This window comes from Zea mays, chromosome 5 (genome assembly GCF_902167145.1).
Source record: "Zea mays cultivar B73 chromosome 5, Zm-B73-REFERENCE-NAM-5.0, whole genome shotgun sequence".
NCBI lineage: Eukaryota > Viridiplantae > Streptophyta > Magnoliopsida > Poales > Poaceae > Zea > Zea mays.
The window spans coordinates 213,042,536-213,068,364 of record NC_050100.1 but is presented as its reverse complement, the minus strand read 5'-3'; the positions used below and the strand labels follow the sequence as shown (position 1 = coordinate 213,068,364).

General features: G+C 42.1%; 1 protein-coding gene and 1 non-coding gene across 2 annotated transcripts in view; one reads left to right on the top strand and one right to left on the bottom strand.

The window, feature by feature from the left end:
* The window catches only part of LOC103628837 (uncharacterized), an 84,506-nt gene that overhangs the window by 31,532 nt on the left and 27,145 nt on the right, over positions 1–25,829 (bottom strand). The gene's annotated exons all lie outside the window — the stretch shown is intronic.
* On the top strand, positions 11,475–11,555 carry TRNAL-CAG (transfer RNA leucine (anticodon CAG)). The gene has a single exon. It is a non-coding gene; the product is annotated as a tRNA-Leu (tRNA).

The window sequence follows — 25,829 nt, the reverse complement described above, 5'->3', positions numbered from 1 at the left end:
ATAATGTTATTACAATACCGGGGATACAAGCTCGAAAGTGAGCCGAGAAAACGTAGAGCGCAGTGGAAGATAAAATAGCCCAGGCCACAGGCAGAACTGGGTGAAGACACAGCCCCATCAATCAAGCATAGCAGAAAAGAAGTCTTCAGCTGCTGAAAAACATAAATAAATCTAGGTGAATACACTAGGTATTCCGCAAGCCCACCCGGCTCCCGTAAAGAGAAAGTGACCTATATTGTACATGCTTTATATGGTGGAGTTTAAGTCACTCATACTTTTTCAGAGAAAGGTAGTACTCAATGGTTAGGGTTTTCCCAAGACACTAGAAGTAACACTTGCTTGACCACCACTGAGCTTCCCGCTCCCGTGGTACTACTTTCTTTCCAGGACGTACCCACACATTTCCTTGTTCCCAGTTGTAGTAGAAAAACTAATTGTCATACCATACCAGACTCGTCCATACCAGTGGACACGGACTATTCGAATAGGTTTAGACTCTGCGCAGAGGGGTACACTTTACCCACTAGTCCGGCTCTGCGATCTCATGGCCAATGAGACCCGAATCCGAAAACTCTTTCCTTCCTTGTACGTCCGAACCTTAACGGTTATACCGGAAGCAGTCAGGCCACCGCCATGTCCAAACCGGACAAAACATTCCCCCTCCTTATCCTCCCGGTGCTACCCCAGCCTTCATAACCCTGGGGTTGGACCATACGAGTTTAGATTGAGTGGCTGCCCAGACAGCCTCGAGTGGTTGTACTTTTCGAGAGTACAGGTAATGAAAGATGACAAACCGGTCCTTATATGAGAGGACGATCCTTCTGCTCACGCCTAAACCAGCTGAGCCAACACCTTAGGCCCTCCCCTAAACCAGGGAGTCCCCGATCATCCTACTTCACCAGGTGATGAGGGTGAGTACCCTTCATCGCACTCTTTTGGAAAACATTTCACTTATACCCCTTTTTACTTGTCCCATTTCTTTTAATCGAAGTGATAGTAAATGCGGGTTCTCTCATGCTTACCATGCAATTCGATTCCCATCCCATAATCCAGGCTTAGGCAGTGGTAGAGAGAGATAGGTAAATAATGCATCAAGGGAAAGATGGACTTGCCTTCGTCGAAGCTTTCCTGGCACAAGAGGTTAATCTCGGAGGGGTCGGGTTCTTGCCCTTCTTCCGGAGCTAAGAGTTCCGGAGGATCGGATCCCTCTTCCGCTAATTAAACAAGACAATAACAATACATCAAACATAGTGACCTTTGTGGGGTGTGCAAATTATTATACTTTATTATTTTTGTGCCCTAATAATTTATTTAGACAATTTTTGGTGCATAAAATATTAGTATCTAAATATATATGTGAAAATGGGAAAGGAAATTAGAAAAAAGAAAAGAAAAGGGATTCTCCATCCAACCGGGCCGGGGGGGATTTTGGCCCACAAGGCGTGCGGGCGCGGGCGCGGGCGCGCTTTGTGGCCCAAACGACCCAGCAGCGAGGGAACGGCGGCGGGGACGACGCCGTAGCGCGGGCCCACCAGCCAGGGAGAGAGGGGGGGGGGCTGACGGCGTTTCTTGGCAACGGAGGGGGGAGGGAGCTCGACCGGGGCCGGTCGGCGGTGAACTCCGCGGCGGTTCTCCGCCGTCGGTCCGGTTCTCTGGCGGGGAAGGGGTGGCGAAGCACAGGCGGTTGGAGTGGGTCACGGTGGTGGGGCGAATTTGGCCTGCGGGGGCCTATGGCGGCCGGCCCACGGCGCAGTGGCGGGCGCCCGCGACGGCGAAGCCGCCGGTGAGGTTTCCGGCCACGACAGGGGAGGCAAAGCGGTGCCTAGTGTTTGCGAGCGTGTGGCGGAGCTTCGGCCATAGTTTAATTGAACAGAGAGACGCTAGAGAGGGGGAAGGGAGCTCACCGGAGTAAGGCAGGGGCACGGCGGCGCTTGCTTGAATGGCTCGGGGAGGAGGGCAGCGAGGATGGCTGGTGTTGTGTGGCGAAGACGGGGCTCGAGCGGGGCCTTTTATAGGCGCTCGGGGGAGGGAGGGGGCGGGGGAGACGGCGAGCACCGGCGGGCTCGCCATGGGTACGGGAATGGCGCTAACGCCGATTGGGACGGCTCGGGCAGGCTGTGGGGGTGAGAGGTCGGCTCAAGCACAGTGGCGAGGTTGTCGCGGAGGCTGGCGAGCATTAATGGCGTGGCGACGAGGCGAGGGGCGCTCGGCGGCGATTGCGCCGGTGAGGGATGGGCGAGGGAGAAGGAGCTGACGGGTGGGGTCGGCTGCCAGTGAGAGAGGTCCGCGCGAGAGAGAGAGCGGGGAGGCGCTGACGGGCGGGGCCCGGAAGTCAGGGGGCGGGAGCGGCGCGCGGGTTGGGCCGCCTGGGCCGGAAGAGAGGGGGGGAAGCGGGCGCGCGTGAGCTGGGCTGGGATTCGGCCCAGCCGAGGGAGGGGAGAGGTTTTTTCCTTTTACTTTTCTTATTCTATTTCTTTTCCTTTTTCTTTTCTACTTTTGTGTCTTTTTGTTTCTTTTTCTCTTATCAAAATTTCTCTAAATGAACTAGGTGGTAAATATGGTCTATGTGAGGTGCTTCAAATCATTTTTAAGTGCATGTAAATGATTGGGTGACCTAGGGGTAGGGTTAATGGAGAAGAATAAAATGAAGGAGGGGGGGATTAGGGGGGGTTAGGGTTTCAAACCTGGGTTGGGATTTTGGGATGTTACAGTGTTCCGCAACAAGCAAGACAAGCACGGGGTGGTGACAAGAAACAAGGCTCGACTTGTGGCAAAAGGTTATGCCCAAGTCGGAGGTTTGGATTTCAAGGAGACTTTTGCTCCTGTGGCTAGGCTAGAGTCTATTCAAATTTTATTAGCCTATGCCGCTCACCACTCTTTCAAGTTGTTTCAAATGGACGTAAAGAGCGCTTTCCTCAAAGGGCCAATCAAGGAGGAGGTATACGTTGAACAACCCCCTGGCTTTGAGGATGACAGGTACCCCGACCATGTGTTCAAGCTCTCTATGACGCTCTATGGACTTAAGCAAGCCCCAAGAGCATGGTATGAATGCCTTAGAGATTTCTTAATTGCTAATGCTTTCAAGGTTGGGAAAGCCGATCCCACTCTTTTTACTAAGACTTGTGATGGTGATCTTTTTGTGTGCCAAATTTTTGTCGATGACATAATATTTGGTTCTACTAATCAAAAGTCTTGTGAGGAGTTTAGCAGGGTGATGACATTGAAGTTCGAGATGTCAATGATGGGCGAGTTGACCTACTTCCTTGGGTTCCAAGTGAAGCAACTCAAGGACGACACCTTCCTCTCCCAAACGAAGTACACTCAAGACCTTCTCAAGAGGTTTGGGATGAAGGACGTCAAGCCTGCGAAGACACCGATGGGAACCGACAGGCATGTCGACCTCAACAAAGGAGGTAAGTCCGTTGATCAAAAGGCATACCGGTCTATGATAGGGTCATTACTTTATTTATGTGCTAGTAGACCGGACATTATGCTAAGTGCATGCATGTGTGCTAGATATCAATCCGACCCCAAGGAATGTCACCTTGTGGCCGTTAAGCGAATTCTTAGATATTTAGTTTCTACGCCTTGCTTCGGAATCTGGTATCCAAAGGGGTCTACCTTTGACTTGATTGGATACTCAGACTCCGATTATGTTGGGTGCAAGGTTGATAGGAAGAGCACATCGGGGGCGTGCCAATTCCTAGGAAGGTCCCTGGTGTCTTGGAGTTCTAAGAAGCAAACATCCGTTGCCCTATCCACCGCTGAGGCCGAGTACGTTGTCGCAGGATAGTGTTGCACGCAACTACTTTGAATGAGGCAAACCCTCCGAGACTTTGGCTACAATCTGAGCAAAGTCCCACTCCTATGTGACAATGAGAGTGCAATCCGCATGGCGGATAATCCTGTTGAACACAATCGCACTAAGCACATAGACATTCGGCATCACTTCCTGAGAGACCACCAGCAAAAGGGAGATATCGAGGTGTACCATATTAGCATCGAGAACCAGCTAGCGGATATCTTTACCAAGCCATTAGATGAGAAAACCTTTTGCAGGTTGCGTAGTGAGCTAAATGTCTTAGATTTGTGTAACTTTGATTGATCTTTAGCATACATGTGTTCTATGCCTTTGATCATGTTACTTTATGCATTTAAATCCATTATTGTTTATTTGTGGTGTTCAAGTTGTACACGTGATCCCCGGACCTCACAAGTCCATATGCAAGTGATGCACATATTAAGGGGGAGATGTGATACAACTTGACCTTTTGAGACTAACCTGGTTGTTTGAGTAGTCTAAAAGGTGCATTGAAAGAGAAATGTGGACTTGGACAATGCAAAGACTTCCACTACACTCCGGTATTAGTGTAATTACTTCCAATTTCATACTTATGCTCTCATTGCCTTTTGCTCTTAATTGACATTTTTGGTGAGGCAATGGGGTTAAATGGCCAAAAATGATCCCGTTTTGGTGCTTAATGCTAAAGGGGGAGAAATTAAGGCCAAAGCAAATGGATCAGCTACCACTTGTGAATTTTGAAAACAATAGAGTTAGAACTTTTGATTTGTCCAAAATGCTCTTATTGCAAAATTTGGTCTCTTGTGTGGGAGAATTTTGATTATGGGAAAAAGGGGGAGTTTTTGACACTTGATCAATTTCACTCTTGGATTATCTCTCTTTGTGCCCAAATAAGTGTGTTTGACTTAGATAGGAAAATGAATTTGATTTGCAAAAACAAACCAAGTGATGGCAAAGAATGATCCAAATATGTCAAATCTTGTGCAAAAATGATTTGGTCCTCATTTGCATTGGTGTTGCACTTATTTTGGTTGTTTTTTGATGTGTTGGCATAAATCACCAAAAAGGGGGAGATTGAAAGGGAAATGTGCCCTTGGGCAATTTCTATAATGTTTTGGTGATTAAGTGTCCAACACATTTAATTAAGTTCTCATGTGCCAAATAAAGTGAGAATTACAAATCAAGGCAAAAGGTATGTTTCCAGACTTAGTACATTGTTTTGAGTACTAATGTGTTCTGTCTAAGTGCTAGAAACAGTGAGAAAAGAATTGGAAAAAGAGTTAGCTATGTGCAGCAAACTCCAGCTAGGCCTGGCACACCGGACTGTCCGGTGGTGCACCGGACAGTGTCCGGTGCGCCAGGCTGGTTTCCGGTGAAAAGGTCGCTCTCGGGAGTTGACGGCGGCGTACGACTATAATTCACCGGACGGTCTGGTGGTGCACCGGACTGTCAGGTGAGTCATCCGCGGCGAACTCGTCGCCCTCTGGAAAAGCAAAGGGGCGACGTGGCTATAATTCACTGGACTGTCCGGTGGTGCACCGGACTGTCCGGTGAGCCAATGGTCACCTGCGCCAACGGTCGGCCGCACAATCTTCGCGCGACACGTGGACTACTCCAACGGTCAGCTGGTGCACTGGACAGTGTCCGGTGTGCCAATCAACTCTGAGGACCAACGGTCGGATGCGCCAGAAAAGGAAGGAGATCGCGCACCGGACAGCTACAGTGACTGTACGGTGGTGCACCGGACTGTCCGGTGCACCACCCGACAGAAGGCAAGTTTGGCCTTCCAAGTTGGCCTCCAACGGCTCCTAGCTGCCTTGGGGCTATAAAAGGGACCCCCTAGGCGCATGGAGGAGTCACCCAAGCATTCACTAAGCATTCTAAGACTCCAAGACTCCAACTTCACGCATTCGATTCTTTGTGTTAGTGATTTGAGCTCCATTTGAGTTGTGAACTCCGTGTGTTGTGTTTCGAGCTCAAGTCATCACTTGTGTGCGTGGTTGTGCTGCATATTTGAGTCTTGTGTGTGTTGCTCTTCCCAACCTTACTCTTGTGCGTTCTTTGTGATCAATATTGTAAGGGCGAGAGGCTCCAACTTGTGGAGATTCCTCGCAAACGGAAATAAAACTATAAGGAAGAAAGTCGTGGTATTCAAGTTGATCATTGGATCACTTGAAAGGGGTTGAGTGCAACCCTCGTCCATTGGGACGTCACAACGTGGAAGTAGGCAAGTGTTACTTGGTCGAACCACGGGATAAAATCGCGTGTCTCCTGTGATTGCTCTCTCTGTGATTATTTGTGTTCGCAAGAGCTCACCTCATAGACTTGATTAACTTGCGCTAATATCTATTTAATCAAGCTTGTTGGAATTTAGTGTTGAATTTTACAGGATCACCTATTCACCCCCCCTCTAGGTGCTCTCACAAGTGCCCCAAGGTCTTATACCTACAAGTGCACTAGGGTGCGGGATACCACAAGTATTTAGGGTTATAAGTGCCCTAGGACACTAGGGGACAAGGACTTATACTTACAAGCGCTTCGATGCACGAAATGCTCTAAATACTTAGACTCATGGGTGCCCTAGAGTGCGGGGGCCAGTGACTTATTCTCTTGTTAGTGTCCCATGTCACAATGTGTCCCGGAGACTTAGATATTTTACTAGAGGTCCCACGGCACTAGGAGCCTTGGGCCTCATAGTGCCTAGATGGTTCATAAGGTCATTAGGCCTTCCAACATATGAGCATATTTCTTCTTATTAAACCGATGCAGCAGCGCCACACGTCGTTGCTTCCACGTCAGCAAAATAAATATTAGTCGTCAGATGCAGCATCACCGTCCGTCCTAGCTTCCACGTCGGCAAAAATAACTTGGTCATACGTGTGTCCACCGCTACTTCAAATCTTGGGCGTACGTGTGTCGGGTGGCTGCTACTTCTTTCACTTTACCATGACCTACAGCTTCAGCTTCCCAATAAAAGATTAAAAAAAGGTGACGACGCTACCGAGGCCACAAACCAACCAATCTAGAAGCGACCAACCAGGGAGGCGACGCTGCCGCTGATGGCAGCAGCGACGCTGTAGCTTCCTCCACATCCTCTCGCGACTGCCGACGACAACGACACCGCAGCTTCCTCCGCATCCTCTCGCGACCGCCACTTTTCCAGGTGAGAAGGGTTTTCTATACTTCTCTTAGCTTTCCGCTGTACGTTCCTTACTGTAGCTTCCTCATCTGTTTACGTTCCTTACTGTAGCTTCCTCATCCGTTTTGAATCAGCCACGCAAGGAAGCAACAATGCTGCACGCGGCTTCCTCCGCCAGTCGTCTACCTCCGGTCACTGTCGCTCTTCCAGGTTAGAGATAGGCTTTACATGTTTTCTTCGCTTCTCGCCATACGTTGCTCATTGTAGCTTCTGCATTCGTTACGTCGTGTTCCGTTTTGCAGTTTGCTCTCAATCTAAAGCGACAAAAATACATCCTTTTCTCCTTTTTAGGGCTAATTTGGGAACCATATTTTTCTAAGGGATTTCCATTTTTCAAGAGAAATTAGTTCATTTCCCTTGGGAAAATAGAAATCCAATAGGAAAAGGATATTGCAAATCTTTGGTGTGTTTTCCCACTGGAAAAAAATACAGTGTCTACGAGCGGTCAAGCGGCCACTGTGGACCTAACTTTGCCTTTTGTTGCTCAGTCCCACTTCCACACACGCCTTTGTAAATGATGCCTAAAAGATATACTTCTCGGTTCTTCCCTCGCTAAAAAAGAGTTTAGGGTGTCATACTTTTTTTTAAAAAAAAGATGATTTATTCTTTCCCTGTTAAAAAGGTGCACTTTTATGAGTGCGATAATTTCCTAGATAACAGAAAGAGTTCTCACTAGCCATTCTTAATTGGTCTCCCGCCGAACATGTTCCTTTTTTATGCAGTTGATGAATAACTATGTCATTTTCGTCATATTGTTTTGGCTTCTACAAAAATATTTTGTTCATGCTCTCAATAATATGATCGTGTTTTTACTATTAGTCTCTACTACGTGAGTTCGATGGTCGTGGCCCATTTGCAAGGAATACTTAAACAAATATTTTTAAAAGGGGTAATGTTTAAAAGCTTGAACGTTTTAGCTTACTATTTCTCTTTCAATTATTGTCTGTATCTTTGTGGTTATATTCTATTTTTTGGGTAACTCTTTCTGATGTCCTAGATTTGCTTTCGTGGTGGTTTGTAGTTAGGAGTCAAGGCGTACATTTGCTGGATTGGATTTTGAGTGACCAAAATCATATAGGTAAACATTGTGTTATTTCTTACTGCACATGTAAATGTTTCTTCCTTTCTTCTTTTATGTTGCTATTACCTTTTAATCCATCTCATAATTTTGAACATTATATTATATAGGGAACGTTACTTACATTTGGTTTCATAATTCCGAGTATTATTTTACATATGGCCCTAATAGGATGTAGTGTTTCTCTAAAATAAGAGGTGGATCGGTCTACGCTAATACAAGTCATGTTTAGTGGTCCAATGTTATTTTTCGAACCTTCTCCAGGATATGTTACTTGGGATATATCCATGGAATATATTTAAGTTCAAGTTACAGCATTGCCTTCTTAAAGTCTCTTTACTCACCTTTCATGTGATATGAACAATTAATTTATTAACTTTTTTAGGTGTGATGTTAATCGCATATGTAGATATTGTATTCGTTTTTATTACCTTTGTGAATGCTACTCTCTTTCATATTTCAAATTTCTACTACTTTTTTAGTTTGGCTCATACATTTATTTACATTGATTTATCTGTTCTATGCGTCTGCTTAACCAATGTTATAGCACCCAAGCCCTAATTACATTTGCATTCATTAGATGCAAATATTCTGTTATAGATAAGGATCATGCTTAAAACTTGGAAGTTTCAGCATAGAATTAGTCCCCGATTGTTGCCTCTATATATGTGGTTGTAGTACTCAAATACTACTTACATTTGCATTCATTAGTTCTAAGGATTATGTTATAGATGTGGATATTGCTTCAAACTTATGTGTTTGGTCTTTATATCGATTCTCAATTACCGTCCCCAATTATGCCATTATATCCTATTTCTGATGCTCTTTTTCCACACAATACCTTAGCGTTTTCATTGATAGCAATTGTCTATTATTATGTCCGTTTATGTGACTATACTATGTTTTTGTGCTTTGTTTCTTTATGCTAAAATGTATATATGTAGTTGTTTGTGCTTTGGTGAAGAGGTGTACGGTCGCAACAATTGGATCTTTCATCAGCCCAAACATATAGGTGAATACTATGCTCATTATCCTACCTGTGTAGATATTACTTTCTTCCTTCTACTATGTTGCTTCAACCTTTTTTGTTTGCTTAGTGTTTAGAACGGTGTGCAATATGCATGTGTTGCCATAATTCTAATAAGGATTATATTACGTGTGGGCCTCATTTGACCCATATCTATATTTGTGTATAATATGAGTGTGTTTATCTAATGTTAAACCACTCAAAACCTACATTGCATTTGCCTTCATAATTCTAATAAGGATTACGTTAGTTATGTATGGCTTTAATAGGACATGTGCAACGACTCTAATACTGAGGCTATGGCTAGCCAAGGTGAAAGGCGATCAATAGTGCATGACACCTCCAATCATGCTTCCGCCTCCAATTTAGAGACCATAACCGATCAGGATCATAGACAGAGAACAATGCACGAGACTTCTACATCCACATTGCGAACGAACCGGCAGCGTTTGTTAACCCTCCTGAGTCACAACACAAAGATTTAAAAGAGCTATTAGAGTCTGAACCATTGACACTACCAAAGAGCATATATGAATTTATACAATATATAAATGGATTTACAAAAATTCAAGTGAACAATTTCATATCTATGTTCACTAATGAGTTCTTTTTTTGCAACAGAAGGAAGGTTTTAAATGCACTGTAACCATTACAAGATTACTTGATGATCAGGCATGGTGGTACAAAGCATGTAATACATGTCCAAACAAACCATCCATGCGGTCATCAGTGTCATCATGTCCTACATGTGGCTCGACATATGATGTTCTAAGGTATACATAGTTCGGCCATTATTAGATATACAAATCAATCTATTATTCACCTTACTGTTTACAATCCTTCCTACTCAAAACTTTCACAACTCCAATATATTTGCATTTCAAGGTACAAACTCAATTTCATGGCTGCTAATGACACTGCTGAAATGCCAATGTTTTATTTCGACAATGTTGCTAAAAGAATCATTGGAAAATCATGCCCTTCTCTCCTAACATTAGTTACAGACACCTCAAATATCCCACCTGATTTAGCAGCCATTGTGTCTCTCAAATTCACATTCGTTGTTATTTATAATCTGATGTCTTTTCAAAATCAAGAAAAAGAACTCCTAATCAAGTCAGTCATAGCTTTAGACCTATCCTTGCCATCAACCAAATTGAGCATTCCAATGCATCCCGTCAACACCAGCAAAACTTCTATCCAGAACAAGACAAGAAATTTCACCCTCTATCGTAATGTCCAACCTATCTACAGTCATTTCTCTATGAATAAGTCAGACTCATCAAGTTTAATAGTTCATTTTTAACTTATTTAAATTAACATGTCCCTATGCTTACACATTAATTTACATGCCAGCAACATAGTACCTTCGAAGCTGGAGACTGTCTTGAAGATAAAAAAAATCTACAGTCTTTTGAATCACCACCGAAAAGGTACTAAAATAAAATGCATTAGATGGTTATCTTCTCGCTTCTCATATTTATCATCTCAACATTATCTTTGAATCGGGACTAAGTGCAAACCTTTAAGATTTGATTGCGATGAGGATGCGGCTAACAAGTATAAATGTATGATTATTTCACTCGCTTCCTGCATTGTGTAAATAGCCTATTTTCTCCCACTGTGCAACTGACCTCAAGATACACCAGCTAATTATTGTTACTCCAAGTTAAACAAAAAATGATGCACTAATGAACCGAGCAAATTGTTATACTAGCAGTTCAAAGAGCACCTACTTCATCGGTTATCCAACCATATTTTATATAAATTCTGATCTTCGCTATTTGAAAAAAGATATGCGGCTGCTGCTCATAACCTTCATTTTTTTCTCTCCATCACAACAACATTCATTTTACATAAACTCATCAACATTTTTTCTCTGTAGGATCTATTGTCCATGGAAAGAAAATAATGAGGCTGGTGTTCCTAATCTTAGTCACTATGTGCACCACCTTTTGTCTAACACCCATGTTTATGCCTTATTTGGAAAATAATATCCAAATGTATTTTGTCTATGCATCGTAATGTATATGTAGACTTAATGTTGTTGAAGACATATTGTTTGTATGTTGGCACATCATAATGACCATATATTATGTAATGATCACTAATGTCTAGGACGCTATAATTCCCGCGGGCGCTGGCGCGCGCCATTGGCTAGTGTAAAGTAGGGACTTGATTTGTGTGCGCCTACTAGAGTCACTCTCACACATGATGACAGTTCTAATTTATCGTGTGTCATCTAAACTCCTGACACACGTTCATAGTCACTTAACGAAGTTGAACTTTGAAATAACATAGCTCTTGAATTCATTACATAAACAGATCTTAAAATAAAGATTAACATGTTCTGATGCTATCAACAAATGTCAAGATGGCCGAGTTGGTCTAAGGCGCCAGTTTCAGGTACTGGTCCGAAAGGGCATGGGTTCAAATCCCATTCTTGACATAATTAATATATTTTTTGTTGATTCTTGACAGTCTTTTTTTCAGATTCAGTCAGCTTTCTTTGCTTTGACAATTTTTTATTCAGTCAGGCCATATTTATTTGTTTAATGAGTGGTCGATCTTGACATGTTTTCAGATTTATCATAGTTTTTGTACATTCTTTGCATGTTTCTGCTTCTTTTTTTTAGATTCAGGTTCATTACCAGCAAACTTTCTTTGCTTGGACAGTCTATTTATCTTTGCTTAGACAGTTTATTTAGATTCAGGCAGGCCATCGTACCTTTCTTTGCTTAATGTGTGGTCGGTCTTGACATATTTTACAGATTCATCATATCTTTTATTCATTCCTTGCATGTTTTTGTCTTTTTTTGTTCAGACTCAGTACATGTAAGCAGCTTTCTTTGCTTGAACAATTTTTTTAGATTCAGGCAGACAACCGTTCTTTGCTTAATGAGTGGTCGATCCTTTCCTTTGTATATTTGATATATAATATAAAAAGCTTGGTTTGTTTAACATATTTTGTGGGATGGAAGTACATGTGCTTGGACATGGTAGACGTTCGAACTTTTTGTGTCTTGCATTCCAGAATGGAAAGATTGAGCTGGAAGCCGCTGTAACAGCGCTAAGAAACAGCTTACTTGCGTGTCTGCCTTGTGTGGGTTTACTTTACCATGCTATTAGTTGTTAAGAACAAGATCTAGTTTGCAGGGATCCTGTGCCTGTTGTTGAGCCACACCCCATGTCAATACTAACAGTGGCCACCTCATCTGTAAATTTTTAGTACAGACATGCACTTGTGAGCAATCATTCCATTTAGATAGTTTAGAATATGCCATCTAGTTTCTTAGGTCATGTTTGGTTCCTTTAGTCATTAGACTAAACTTTTAATGACTAAAGTTTAGTCGCTAAAGTACCCCTTTTGTTTCTAATGACTAAACCGGACTAAAGAGCATTAATTGCTGTGAATAATGACTGTTTTACCTCTATTAATTAATGGATGTTTGCTATAAGAAAAAAGTGGAGAGAGTAAATAAGGTAAAAATACTACTTTAATCCATTTTAGTCACCCCTTGGTGACTAAAGAACTAATGTTTAGTCATCCATTTTAGTCATCATGTTTGTTTCTTTAGGGATTAAAAGTGACTAAACTTTAGTCACTAAACTTTAGTCATACCAAGCCAAACAAGGCCTTACTCTTGACCAAGGGAGGTTCCTAGAATTCAGAGCTCCGGCAGATGTGGTCTTTTTATGAGCCCCGAAATTGGTCTATCGAACCGAAATCTTTGAGTATACGTCTTGATGGCAGTTGGAGATATGGTTTTTCCATATAGTGATAGTAATTCATAAAAATAAGTATCATACTATTTTTCTAATAATGGAAAAAGTTTTCGGTTTTACCATTATTAGAGAGAATTTAGACCATCGTATTATAACTCAACGCACCAGAGCAAACACACAGTATTTTTAAAATAGAAAATTTTAAAATCCAATTCTAAATAATGGAGACCATTCATACTATGAGCGCGTTTGTTAATCTATACATAAGGGCGGTAATGGGCTCTACATTTTGTAATATAAAATTTAAAAATCAAATCGGGTTAAGATCAAGTTATTTTTTAATAATTTTTGAACTAAAGCTAATTAAAGACTTTAATTTATTGTGAAGAAATATTTAGATCGTGCTTCATTATCACTCCTACGTATACATCGTTGCAGTTGGACTCGGACTCGAAGTCAATGATGTCACTGAATAGAACCTGGAAAAGGAACTATAGAAAAAAAAAATCTTGAATAGTGGCACACCAACTATTTAAGGTCCAATTTTTCTTGGCTAAACTGTTTTTAATGAAAATAATCTATCTTATAAAAACCAAAGAAAGATTGCAGTCTTAAAAAGAATCTTTAGCCGCCGGTACTTATCTGGGTGGAGAATCTTGGTAGTCGAAAACAAATCAAGGTCTTGATTCCTGGTTAGCACTAGCCGCTGGTACGTCTCTGCGGTTTCTGGAAGACCTAGGTGAAAGTGAAATGACAGAGAAGAGGTTGGAGACGACGACGCTGACAGCCGCAAGGCAACACGTCTTCCTCGCTCCTCCGACGAGGACACGACTCATCAGCATCCAGCGGATAAACATCGGCTGCCCTCCAACCTCGGGTGTGGTAGGGCCGTAGAAATACGTACATGAAACTGGCCACTGACCGGGGACAAAGAAGGTACTGTACCACCGAGAGCTGCCGCGGAGGTAATACCCCGGCGGCGGCGCGCGCGGCACGTCGGCGTCAGCGATGCGGTGGCGACACCTGCCGCGTGCGGCCGAGCCGAGACCCGGATGCGGAAGCGGCCACATGCGTGCCCGGAGGCCGTATCAGCGTGATAGGCGAGCCATCTGGTTCTATCTGTCTTTCCCTGGAGGACTGGCTGGACCGTGGGGATTACGGTTAGTTAGCCTGTTCTCTGCACGAGACATGGCACTTCAGACTTGTCAATGAGCCTATCGTTGATTACATGCTCTAAAGGTAATCATATTAATCAAAACGCTAATAGATCTTTATAAGAGTATATATTTCTTCGAGTTGACAATAGGTTTTAAATTTTACACTATAAGATTTAAGAATCAGATCGGATTAGTATCAGACCCTATTTATATTTATTTTTTGAACTAAAATTTATTTAAGATCCTATCATTTTGTAAAGAGGCATTTAGATCGCGATCCATTACCATCCCTAACTACAAACACTCTATTTTGTAAGTCTATATTTATTTCTTTATCCCTCGTTCTGCTAATAAAAGAAACTAGATCTAAAACTATCTGATTTTTCTTTGATACACCTTATGGGACCAAAAAAGAAGACATAAACATTTGTAACTAAATGGAATTCATCAACGTAAATCCTTCTACTCAAAACAACTTATTTGTCAGATGATCATGCATTACTACGACTTTTACATATCACATTAGTAGACTTTGCTTTAATAAAACACAAAAAATGTCTATTTTGTTGGTTAGTTGTGTATGAATGTGGAGCAGGGGCGAAGCCAGCCGACGGATGCACCCATGTCAGCCTCCCTAGACACATATGTTAGTTCTATAAATGGATAGCGCATATCAAAGATCTTCCATTGATTTTACAATAATTCATCAGTGTTAGCTGACACCAATGAAGGGCCCTAGCTCCACCCGTGACGTGGAGCCAACAACCAATGTTTGAACTTTCACTTGTGCGTAGGTTTACAATTTTTAGCAGAAAGCGGGAGGTTCCTAAACTAAGTTGTTCTTATATTCCTAAATATGTTAAATGGAAAGAAACTAGGTTGTTCTTTCAAAACATGAATTACTCATGGGTAGGTATGGGTCTAGGGTCACGCCTACTCTACTCATTGTAGATATGGTCCTAGGGGCATGATCATAGGTGTGGCCCAAAAAATCCACAATATGTCCATAGAATTTGTAGCCAGGTTTATCCGACTCTACGTGTGTCTTTGTTAAAATTTATCTTTGCCTTCTCTATGGTCTAACAAATACTCTTCTTTGTCTCTTTTAGGTATCTCACACCTAAAGCCACAAGCAGACCCTTTTTCTGGTCCTCTTCGCTCTTTATATGATGTTCTCTACCTATTGTGTTCAACCTAAACCCCTAGGGATATATGTTGCTAGACTATTTCCAACCCATTGTTTTTTATCACAATATCCGAAGTTGCCACATCACATGTTATTATAGAAGATATAATCGTCCCAATGTATAGTATCATGTGTTATTTTTGTAGTCCTCAGAATACAATTAAATGTTAGATGGTTCAGATTTCCATGCATATGATCTCATGCCTAAGTGATATCTTCCTCAAGATACTGCTTTATTCACTTCCCTCTTTAATCACACGCCCATCAATTTTCTATTCTACATGACATGTATTAAATGAGTATGGCATCTTGCACTAAGAATAGCCTTAGCGGCTAAATCAACAAGAGTATCGGCTAAATCAGTTGGGTGTGACCGAATCAATCAATGCAAGCCAAACCATGTGTTCTCATGGTTGTTCAATATGGTCATTCTCATTGGTAGTTTTATCACAATATTTCCAATGTTGCCACGTCAATAAGAGTAAATGGAGAATGAAATATGCTCTCTATCAATGAAGAGTTTCATGACACAGTTTTATAGGCTAACATGTGACTTAAATGTTGCATCTAAATATCTAATAGGAATAGATGAAATAAATTGCTCATGTCGGTTCACGTGCTTTCCAATATCTTGGAAATGAGTTGACATAGTTTTATGGTGATGAAACTAGTTTCAGCTATTTCATAACAAATATAGTGTCATGTCATAAAAAATCATATGTGGTATACTAAATAATGTCATGAAATCTCTTATGAAACTCCCATTGAGAATAACCTAATAGGGGACTATGTGAGGTGGGATTAATAACTTTGTGCTTTGCCACAAATATAGATATAAAAACCAAGTGTAAAACAAATACTAATTTAGAACGAATGAAGTACAACATTAGTGGCTAGAGATTGTCTGTCTTGTTATTTTTGTGTGAGGATGTATGTCCTCATTTGTGTGTCGATGTGTGCATACCGACAGAAAGTGCATCAGACAATACAAGCAAAGAGAAATAAAATGAGAGGAGTTTGTACGAGCTATATACAACGACAATAATAAAGAACATTATCCAAGCAGGATAAAAGAACTAGGCAAACCGTTTGGCTGTTTTTTGTTGTAGCTGCAGTCTACTACTTCTTCTGTGAGACGGATTCACTGTTCCACAGTTATAGATGTACACGTAATCACGTTGTCTAGGCCCTCTTTGGAGAGCACACTACATTCCAGATTCCACGGGCTTGTGTAGATAGGGGAGATCGAAGGAAATTGGAAAAAAAGTTCATTTTCTAATCAATCTTCTTCAATACCCTTCAATTCAAGCAAACTCTCTATCATTATCTTTTTTTTGAGAAATCAAAATATATTAATTTTAATCCAATATATAAACTATATTAATAATTATAGTGTATAATTCGTATTATTATCAATGAATATATTTTATAATAAACTTGTTTAATATATTTTTACAAATTTTATTGAACTCTAGAAGGTTTGATCAGTAAGAAAATCATATGATAGTAATCATACAATAATGCTTAAGTAGAGACAGATTTTGTGATATGAGAACTAAGATGCAAAACAAGATTTCTACTTATATTCTGCACAAAAAATCCAATACCGATGGTGGCTGTTTTTCAGTTTTTCTTCTCAAGATCAAAGTGATATCTAGATGTTTCTCTTCTCCCCCCTCTCTCTGTTGTTCCTGCTCCACCTCTACTCCCTCTCCTTCTTCTCTCCCTCTTTCCCGATGTTGACGGGTTGCCTAGTGCATTAGCATGGGAGGGCCCTCGCGCGGCGACATAATCGCACACTTGCATGGGTGTGGCGCCACAAACGCACAACACTACAGACGTGGTGTCGGCGGATGGCCTAGTGCATTATCACAAAAGGGTCCTCGTGCAGCAGCCCCTCGGCATAGAGCTCCACGGGCTCAACGACCTAGGCATGAGTGGGCCCACGCGGCAACCCTTACACAAGTGGCCTTTCAGCGTAGATAGCAGCGTGGCACGACAGTGGTGCAGATCCAAAAGGGGGCGCCTAGGCAACACACTGTCACGAAAAACATGGGCAAGCACTAACGAATCGAAAGATTGGGAACGAGAAAGGGAACCAGGAGTTAATGCAAACAAGTAAATGTATGGGCTAGATTAGGAGAGGGATTACCCCTCAGATTTAGGTAATAGTATCATATCATAACCCTCAGATTAATTAATCTAAGTAGTGCTTGTCCTTCATGTGCCCAATCCTTCGATTCAGTAGGGCTTGCCCATATCAATCGTGATTGGGACAGACAACATTGGTATTCACTGCCAATTGATCCATCAGAAAAGAGGGGCAAATGCTCATTGTTGAGGTTAAAGGTAAGACCCTAAAAGGGAAACAGAGTCAAACCTTTTCCTAAATGATTTTGGTGGTTGAAATGCCCAACACAAATAATTGGACTAACTAGTTTGCTCTAGATTATATATTCTACAGGTGCCAAAGGTTCAACACAAACCAATAAAAAGATCAAAGTTAGGGTTCAAAACAAAGGAGTAAAATAAACCAAAGAGAACCCTGGTCTGGTTCACCGGACTGTCCGGTGTGCCACCAGACAGTGTCCGGTGTGCCAGGGGCGATCGACTCCAACTCTCCACCTTCGGATTTCTAGAAAAGCCGCTCCGCTATAATTCACTGGACTATCCGGTGTGCCACCGGACTGTCCGGTGTGCCAGCAGAGCAACGGCAGCAGCGCCTGAAGGTGCACCAGACAGTGAATAGTGCTTGTCCGGTGCCCCAAGATGTTAGAGCTCCAACGGTCGAAACCGTAAGAACCCTAACTGTTGGGTGACGTGGCTGGCGCACCGGACAGTGTCCGGTGCGCCCATCGACAGACAGTCTTCCCAACGGTTGGTTTAGTGGTTGGGGCTCTAAATACCCCCCAACCACTACCACTCCAAGCATTCAAGTTTTTCAGACATCTCATTAAATACAAGAGCTAGTGCAATCAAAAGAAGACATAATTTAATAGAATCAAAGCCTATCCAAGTCCCAAATCCACTCCAAACAAATAGTGACTAGAGAGAGAGTTTTGCTCGTGTTCTTTGAGCTCTTGTTCTTGGATCACTTTCTTCTTCCTAATTCTTGTTCTCAAGACACTTGTAATCAAAGCAAGAGACACCAAGTTGTGGTGGTCCTTGTGAGGGGTCTAAGTGACCCGTTTGATTAAGGAGAAAGCTCACTCGGTCTAAGTGACCGTTTGAGAGAGGGAAAGGGTTGAAAGAGACCCGGTCTTTGTGACCACCTCAATGGGGACTAGGTTTGCAAGAACCAAACCTCAGTAAAACAAATCACCGTGTCACTCGCTTTATTTCTTGTTTGATTTGTTTTCACCCTCTCTCCCGGACTTCGATTTTATTCTAACACTAACCCTGGCTTGTAGTTGTGCTTAAAGTTTGTGAATTTCAGTTTCTGCCTATTCAACCCCCCCCCTCTAGGTGACTTTCAATTGGTATCAAAGCCCGGTACTTCATTAGAGTTTAACCACTCGGAGTGATGTCGGGAGGATCCGCCAAGAGGGAGATGGAAACGGCCACAAGCCACGGTAAGGCTCCATCAAGAGAGTCCGGCGCCAAAGTAAGGGAGGAATCACCTCCTCGCGTCAAGTCGCACCGGAGTGGCAACAAGAAGAAGAAAATGAAGAAAGTGGTCTACTACGAGACCGATTCTTTGTCGCCCTCCACCTCCGGCTCCGACGCACCGTCCGTCACTTCTAAGCGCCATGAGCACAAGAATTTTAGTAATATCCCCTTACGCTATCCCCGCATTTCCAAACGCACTCCTTTACTTTTCGTCCCATTAGGCAAACCACCAGTTTTTGACGATGAATATTATTGTATGTGGAGTGATAAAATGAGGCATCATCTAACCTCACTTCACGCTAGCGTTTGGGATATTGTTGAGTTTGAAGCGCAGGTACCATCCGTAGGAGATGAAGGCTACGACTCGGACGAGGTCGCCCAAATCCGGCACTTCAACTCCTAAGCTACTACTATACTCCTCGCCTCTCTATGTCGAGAGGAGTATAATAAGGTGCAAGTATTGAAAAGTGTCAAGGAGATTTGGGTCATGCTCAAGACCGCGCACGAAGGAGATGAGGTGACCAAGATCACCAAGCGGGAAACGATCGAGGGGGAGCTCGGTCGATTCATCCTCAACCAAGGAGAGGAGCCACAAGCTATGTACAACCAGCTCAAGACCTTGGTGAATCAAGTGCGCAACCTCGGAAGCACCAAATGGGATGACCATGAAATGGTCAAGGTTATTCTTAGATCACTCGTATTTCGTAATCCTACTCAAGTTCAATTAATACATGGTGATCCTAGATATAAGCTAATGTTTCCCGAGGAAGTGATAGGAAAGTTTGTGAGCTTTGAGTTAATGATCAAAGGCTCCAAACAAATCGTCGAGCAAGGTGGTACCTCCATGCCCGAGGTGCAACCCGTCGCATTCAAAGCGACGGAAGAAAAGAAAGAAGAGTCTACATCAAGTAGGCTCCCCATCGACGCCTCCAAGCTCGACAACGAGGAAATTACGCTCATCATCAAGAGCTTCTGCCAAATCTTCAAGCAAAGAAGGGGGAAGGATTACAAACCCTGCTCCAAGAAAGTGTGCTACAAGTGTGGTAAGCCCGGTCATTTCATTGCTAAATGTCCATTATCTAGTGATAGTGACAGGGGCGACGACAAGTAGGGAAAGAGGAAGGAAAAGAAGAGATATTACAAGAAGATGGGCAGCGATGCCCACATGTGTTGGGAATGGGACTCCGATAAGGGCTCCACCGACTCCTCCTCCGACGAGGACACAGCCAACATCGCCGTGAACAAAGGCCTGCTCTTCCCCAACGTCGGCCACAAGTGCCTAATGGCAAAAGACGGCAAAAAGAAGAAGGTAAAATCTAGAGCCTCCACTAAATATACAACATCAAGTGATGAGGGTAGCTCTAGTGATGATGAAGATGATTTGCTTGCTCTTTTTGCCAACCTTAACATGCAACAAAAGGAAAAACTAAATGAATTGATAGGTGTCATTCATGAGAAGGATGAACTCTTGGATAGCCAAGAGGAATTCCTTGTTAAGGAAAATAAAAAACATGTTAAGGTAAAGAATGCTTATGCTCAGGAAGTAGAAAAGAATGAAAATCTTACTAAGGAGCTTAGCATTTGCCATGACACCATTTCCAGCCTTAGAAATGAGAACGGTAATTTACTTGCTAAGGTTGAAAAATCAAATGTTAGTCATGATTTAATTGTCAATCTTAAAAATGATTATGCTAGTTTGATTGCTAAGATTGATAAATTGAATGAATCAATTTCTAGCCTTAAAATTGAAAATGCTAGTTTAATTTCAAAGGCTAAAGATTTAAATGTTTGCAATGCTTCTATTTCCAATCTTAGAGATGAGAATGCTATTTTACATACTAAGATTAATGAATTAAATGTTTGCAAACCCTCTACGTTTACTATTGGTCATGTTACTATTTGTACTAGATGTAGAGATGTTAATGTTGATGCTATCCATGATCACCTAGATTTAATTAAACAACAAAATGATCACATAGCTCAACTTACTACTAAAATCAATGAGCATGAGATAGAAAATGAAAAATTCAAATTTGCTAGAAGCATGCTCTATAATGGGAGACATCATGCATTAAGGATGGCATTGGCTTCCAATAGGGAGGCAATGTCAAGCTTAATGCCCCCAAGAAATTGTCTAACTTTGTTAAGGGTAAGGCTCTCATGGCTCAGGATAACGAGGGTTATATTTTATATCCTGCTGGTTATCCCGAGCACAAGATTAGGAGAATTCATGCAAAGAAGTCTCATTCTATTTCCCATCATGCTTTATGTATAAAAATGAGGCTTCTAGCTCTAGGCAATCAACCCATGTTAAATTGCCTAAAAAGAAAACTCCTACTGCATCAAATGAGCCTAGTGTTTCATTTAAAACTTTTGATGCATCATATGTGCTTACTAACAAATCAAGCAAAGTAGTTGCCAAATATGTTGGGGGCAAACACAAGGGATCAAAGACTTGTGTTTCGGTACCCAAGGTGCTTGTTTCTAATGTGAAAGGACTCAAGACCGTTTGGGTACCTAAGAACAAGGCCTAAAACTGTTTTGCATGTTTATGCATCCGGGGGCTCAAGTTGGATTATTGATAGCGGATGCATAAACCACATGACAGGGGAGAAAAGGATGTTCTCCTCCTACGAGAAAAACGAAGATCTCCAAAGAGTTATCACATTCGGGGATGGAAATCAAGGTTTGGTCAAAGGACTTAGTAAAATTGCTATATCACCTGACCATTCCATTTCCAATGTTTTTCTTGTAGATTCTTTAGATTACAATTTGCTTTCTGTATCTCAATTATGCAAAATGGGTTACAACTGTCTTTTTACGGATATAGGTGTTACTGTCTTTAGAAGAAGTGATGATTCAGTAGCATTTAAGGGAGTATTAGAGGGTCAGCTATACTTAGTTGATTTTAATAGAGCTGAACTCGATACTTGCTTAATTGCTAAGACTAATATGGGTTGGCTCTAGCATCGCCGACTAGCCCATGTTGGGATGAAGAATCTTCACAAGCTTCTAAAGGGAGAACACATTTTGGGACTAAACAATGTTCATTTTGAGAAAGACGGGGTCTGTAGCGCATGTCAAGCAGGAAAGCAAGTGGGTACCCATCATCCACACAAGAACATCATGACGACCGACAGGCCGCTTGAGCTACTTCACATGGATCTATTCGGCCCGATAGCTTACATAAGCATCGGCGGGAGTAAGTACTGTCTAGTTATTGTGGATGATTATTCTCGCTTCACTTGGGTGTTCTTTTTGCAGGAAAAATCACAAACCCAAGAGACCTTAAAGGGATTCATGAGATGGGCTCAAAATGAGTTCAGATTAAGGATCAAGAAAATAAGAAGCGACAACGGGATGAAGTTCAAGAACTATCAAATTGAAGGCTTTCTTGAGGAGGAGGGAATCAAGCATGGGTTCTCTTCTCCCTACACACCTCAGCAAAATGGTGTAGTGGAGAGGAAGAATAGAACTCTATTGGACATATCAAGGACCATGATTGATGAGTACAAGACTCCGGACCGGTTTTGGGCCGAGGCAATTAACACCGCATGCTACTCCATCAACCGGCTCTACCTTCACCGAATCCTCAAGAAGACATATGAACTCCTAACTGGTAAAAAGCCCAATGTTTCATATTTTAGAGTCTTTGGTAGCAAATGTTTTATTCTTGTTAAAAGAGGTAGAAAATCTAAATTTGCTCCTAAGGCTGTAGAAGGCTTTTTACTTGGTTATGACTCAAACATAAGGGCATATAGTCTTCAACAAATCCACTGGATTAGTTGAGGTTTCTTGTGACATTGTGTTTGATGAGACTAATGGCTCTCAAGTAGAGCAAGTTGATCTTGATGAGCTAGATGATGAAGAGGCTCTGTGCGTCGCGCTAAGGAACATTTCCATTGGAGATGTGTGTCCTAAGGAATCCGAAGAGCCCACTAATGCACAAGATCAACCGTCATCTTCCATGCAAGCATCTCCACCAACCCAAGATGAGGATCAAGCTCAAGATGATGAAAATAAAGATCAAGAGGATGAGCCACCTCAAGAGGAGGACAATGATCAAGGGGGAGATGATAATGATCAAGACGAGAAAGATGATCAAGTAAGTACAGGGTCAAAGACCGCCACACCCAAGAGTCCACCAAGCGATTCAAAGAGATCACCCCGTGAACTCAATTCTCGGTGACATTCATAAGGGGGTAACCACTCGATCTCGAGTCGCTCATTTTTGTGAACATTACTCTTTTGTGTCCTTTATTGAGCCATACAGGGTGGAGGATGCACTAAGAGACTCGGATTGGGTGTTGGCAATGCAAGAGGAGCTCAACAACTTCACAAGGAATAAGGTATGGCATTTAGTTCCACGTCCTAACCAAAATGTTGTAGGAACCAAGTGGGTATTCCGCAACAAGCAAGATGAGCATGGTGTGGTGACAAGGAACAAAGCCCGACTTGTGGCCAAGGGATATTCACAAGTTGAAGGTTTGGATTTCGATGAAACCTATGCACCGGTAGCTAGGCTTGAGTCAATTCGTATATTACTTGCCTATGCTACTTACCATGGCTTTAAGGTCTATCAAATGGACGTGAAAAGCACCTTCCTCAATGGACCTATCAAAGAAGAGGTCTATGTTGAGCAACCTCTCGGCTTTGAAGATAGTGAGTACCCTAACCATGTGTATAAACTCTCTAAGGCGCTTTATGTGCTCAAGCAAGCCCCAAGAGCATGGTATGAATGCCTAAGAGATTTTCTTATCACTAATGGCTTCAAAGTCGGAAAAGTCGATCCTACTCTCTTTACCAAAACTATTGCAAATGATTTGTTTGTATGCCAAATTTATGTTGATGATATCATATTTGGGTCTACTAACAAATCAACTTGTGAAGAGTTTAGTAGGATTATGATTCAAAAATTTGAGATGTCTATGATGGGGGAGTTGAAGTATTTTCTAGGCTTTCAAGTGAAGCAACTCCAAGAGGGCACCTTCATCAGCCAAACCAAGTACATTCAAGATGTACTTACCAAGTTTGGAATGAAGTATGCCAAGCCCATCAAGACACCCATGGGAACAAATGGGCATCTCGACCTTGACACGGGAGGTAAATCCGTAGATCAAAAGGTATACCGTCGATGATAGGATCTTTACTCTATTTATGTGCATCTCGATCGGATATTATTCTTTCTGTATGCATGTGTGCAAGGTTCCAAGCCGATCCTAAGGAAGTTCATCTTAGGGCCGTGAAAAGAATCATGAGATATCTAGTTTATACACCTAAGTTTGGTCTTTGGTACCCCAAGGGATCCACCTTTGATTTAATAGGATATTCAGATGATGATTGGGCAGGGTGTAAAATTGATAGGAAGAGCACATCAGGGACTTGTCAATTTTTGGGAAAATCCCTAGTGTCTTGGGCTTCAAAGAAATAAAATTTTGTATCTCTTTCTACCGCCGAAGCCGAGTATATTGCCGCAGGCCATTGTTACGCGCAATTGCTTTGGATGAGGCAAACCCTTAGGGACTATGGCTACAAATTGAGCAAAGTCTCTCTCCTATGTGACAATGAGAGTGCAATCCGCATGGCGGATAATCCCGTTGAACACAGCCGCACTAAGCACATAGCCATTCGGTATCACTTTTTGAGGGATCACCAACAAAGGGGGGATATCGAGATTGCTTACGTTAGCACCAAAGAACAATTAGCCGATATCTTTACCAAACCACTAGATGAGAAAACTTTACCAAACTTAGGAATGAGCTAAACATTCTTGATTCCCGGAACTTTGATTGAAACTTTGCACACATAGCTCATTTATATACTTTTGATCACTTCTCTCTTATGTCTATGCTAAGTCGTAGATTGAAAGGGAAATGGAGTCTTCGGCGAAGACAAGGCTTCCACTCTACTCTATCGGTATTACTTATCCTTCGCCGTCACTCCGCATCACTCTCACTTTGGTATAATCTTCACTCATATTTACTTGTACCAATGGGAGAGAAAGAGGGCTCACAAAGTCTCCGTTTTTGGCGATTAATGCCAAAGGGGGAGAGAGTATTAGCCCAAAGCAAAAGGACCGCACCAATTTCATATTTTTCGAAATAAAGTTTTCAATTAGTATCCTTCAAATTAGTATTCCTCTGGAAATTATATCTTAATTGGTATCTATATTTAAAGGAGGGTTTTTCAAATGGTATGTAAATCTTTTTCATATTGGTAAAACCCTCTTAAGCACTAAGAGGAGAATTTCATCCAGGCGGAGTTTTGTTTTAGTCAAAGGAAAAGCATTTGAAACAGGGGGAGAAAATTTCAAATCTTGAAAATGCTTCTCGAAATCTTATTCATGTACCTTTGACTATTTGCAAAAAGACTTTTAAAAGATTTTCCAAAAGAATTTGCAAAAACAAAACAAGTGGTGCATATGTGGTCCAAAATGTTAAAAGAAAGAAAGCAATCCATGCACATCTAGTGAAAGTATTAATTGGTTTAATTCCAAGCAACCTTTGCACTTGCGTTATGCAAACTAGTTCAAATTCTGCACTTATATATTTGCTTTGGTTTGTGTTGGCATCAATCACCAAAAAGGGGGAGATTGAAAGGGAAACAGGGTCAAACCTTTTCCTAAATGATTTTGGTGGTTGAAATGCCCAACACAAATAATTGGACTAACTAGTTTGCTCTAGATTATATATTCTACAGGTGCCAAAGGTTCAACACAAACCAATAAAAAGATCAAAGTTAGGGTTCAAAACAAAAGAGCAAAAGAAACCGAAGAGAACCCTGGTCTGGTTCACCGGACTGTCCAGTGCACCACCAGACAGTGTCCGGTGCACCAGGGGTGATCGACTCCAACTCTCCACCTTGGGTTTCTACAAAACCGCTCCACTATAATTCACTGGACTGTCCGGTGTGCCACCGGACCTTAGTGACAAGGTTCCCGGAACGTTGGGAACGAGGAACGGGAATGAGGAACGCGGTACGTCTGTTAAAGCAACATGGAACGTTGAGGGGTATACAGCTGATCCACGTTCATTCGATGCGTGGA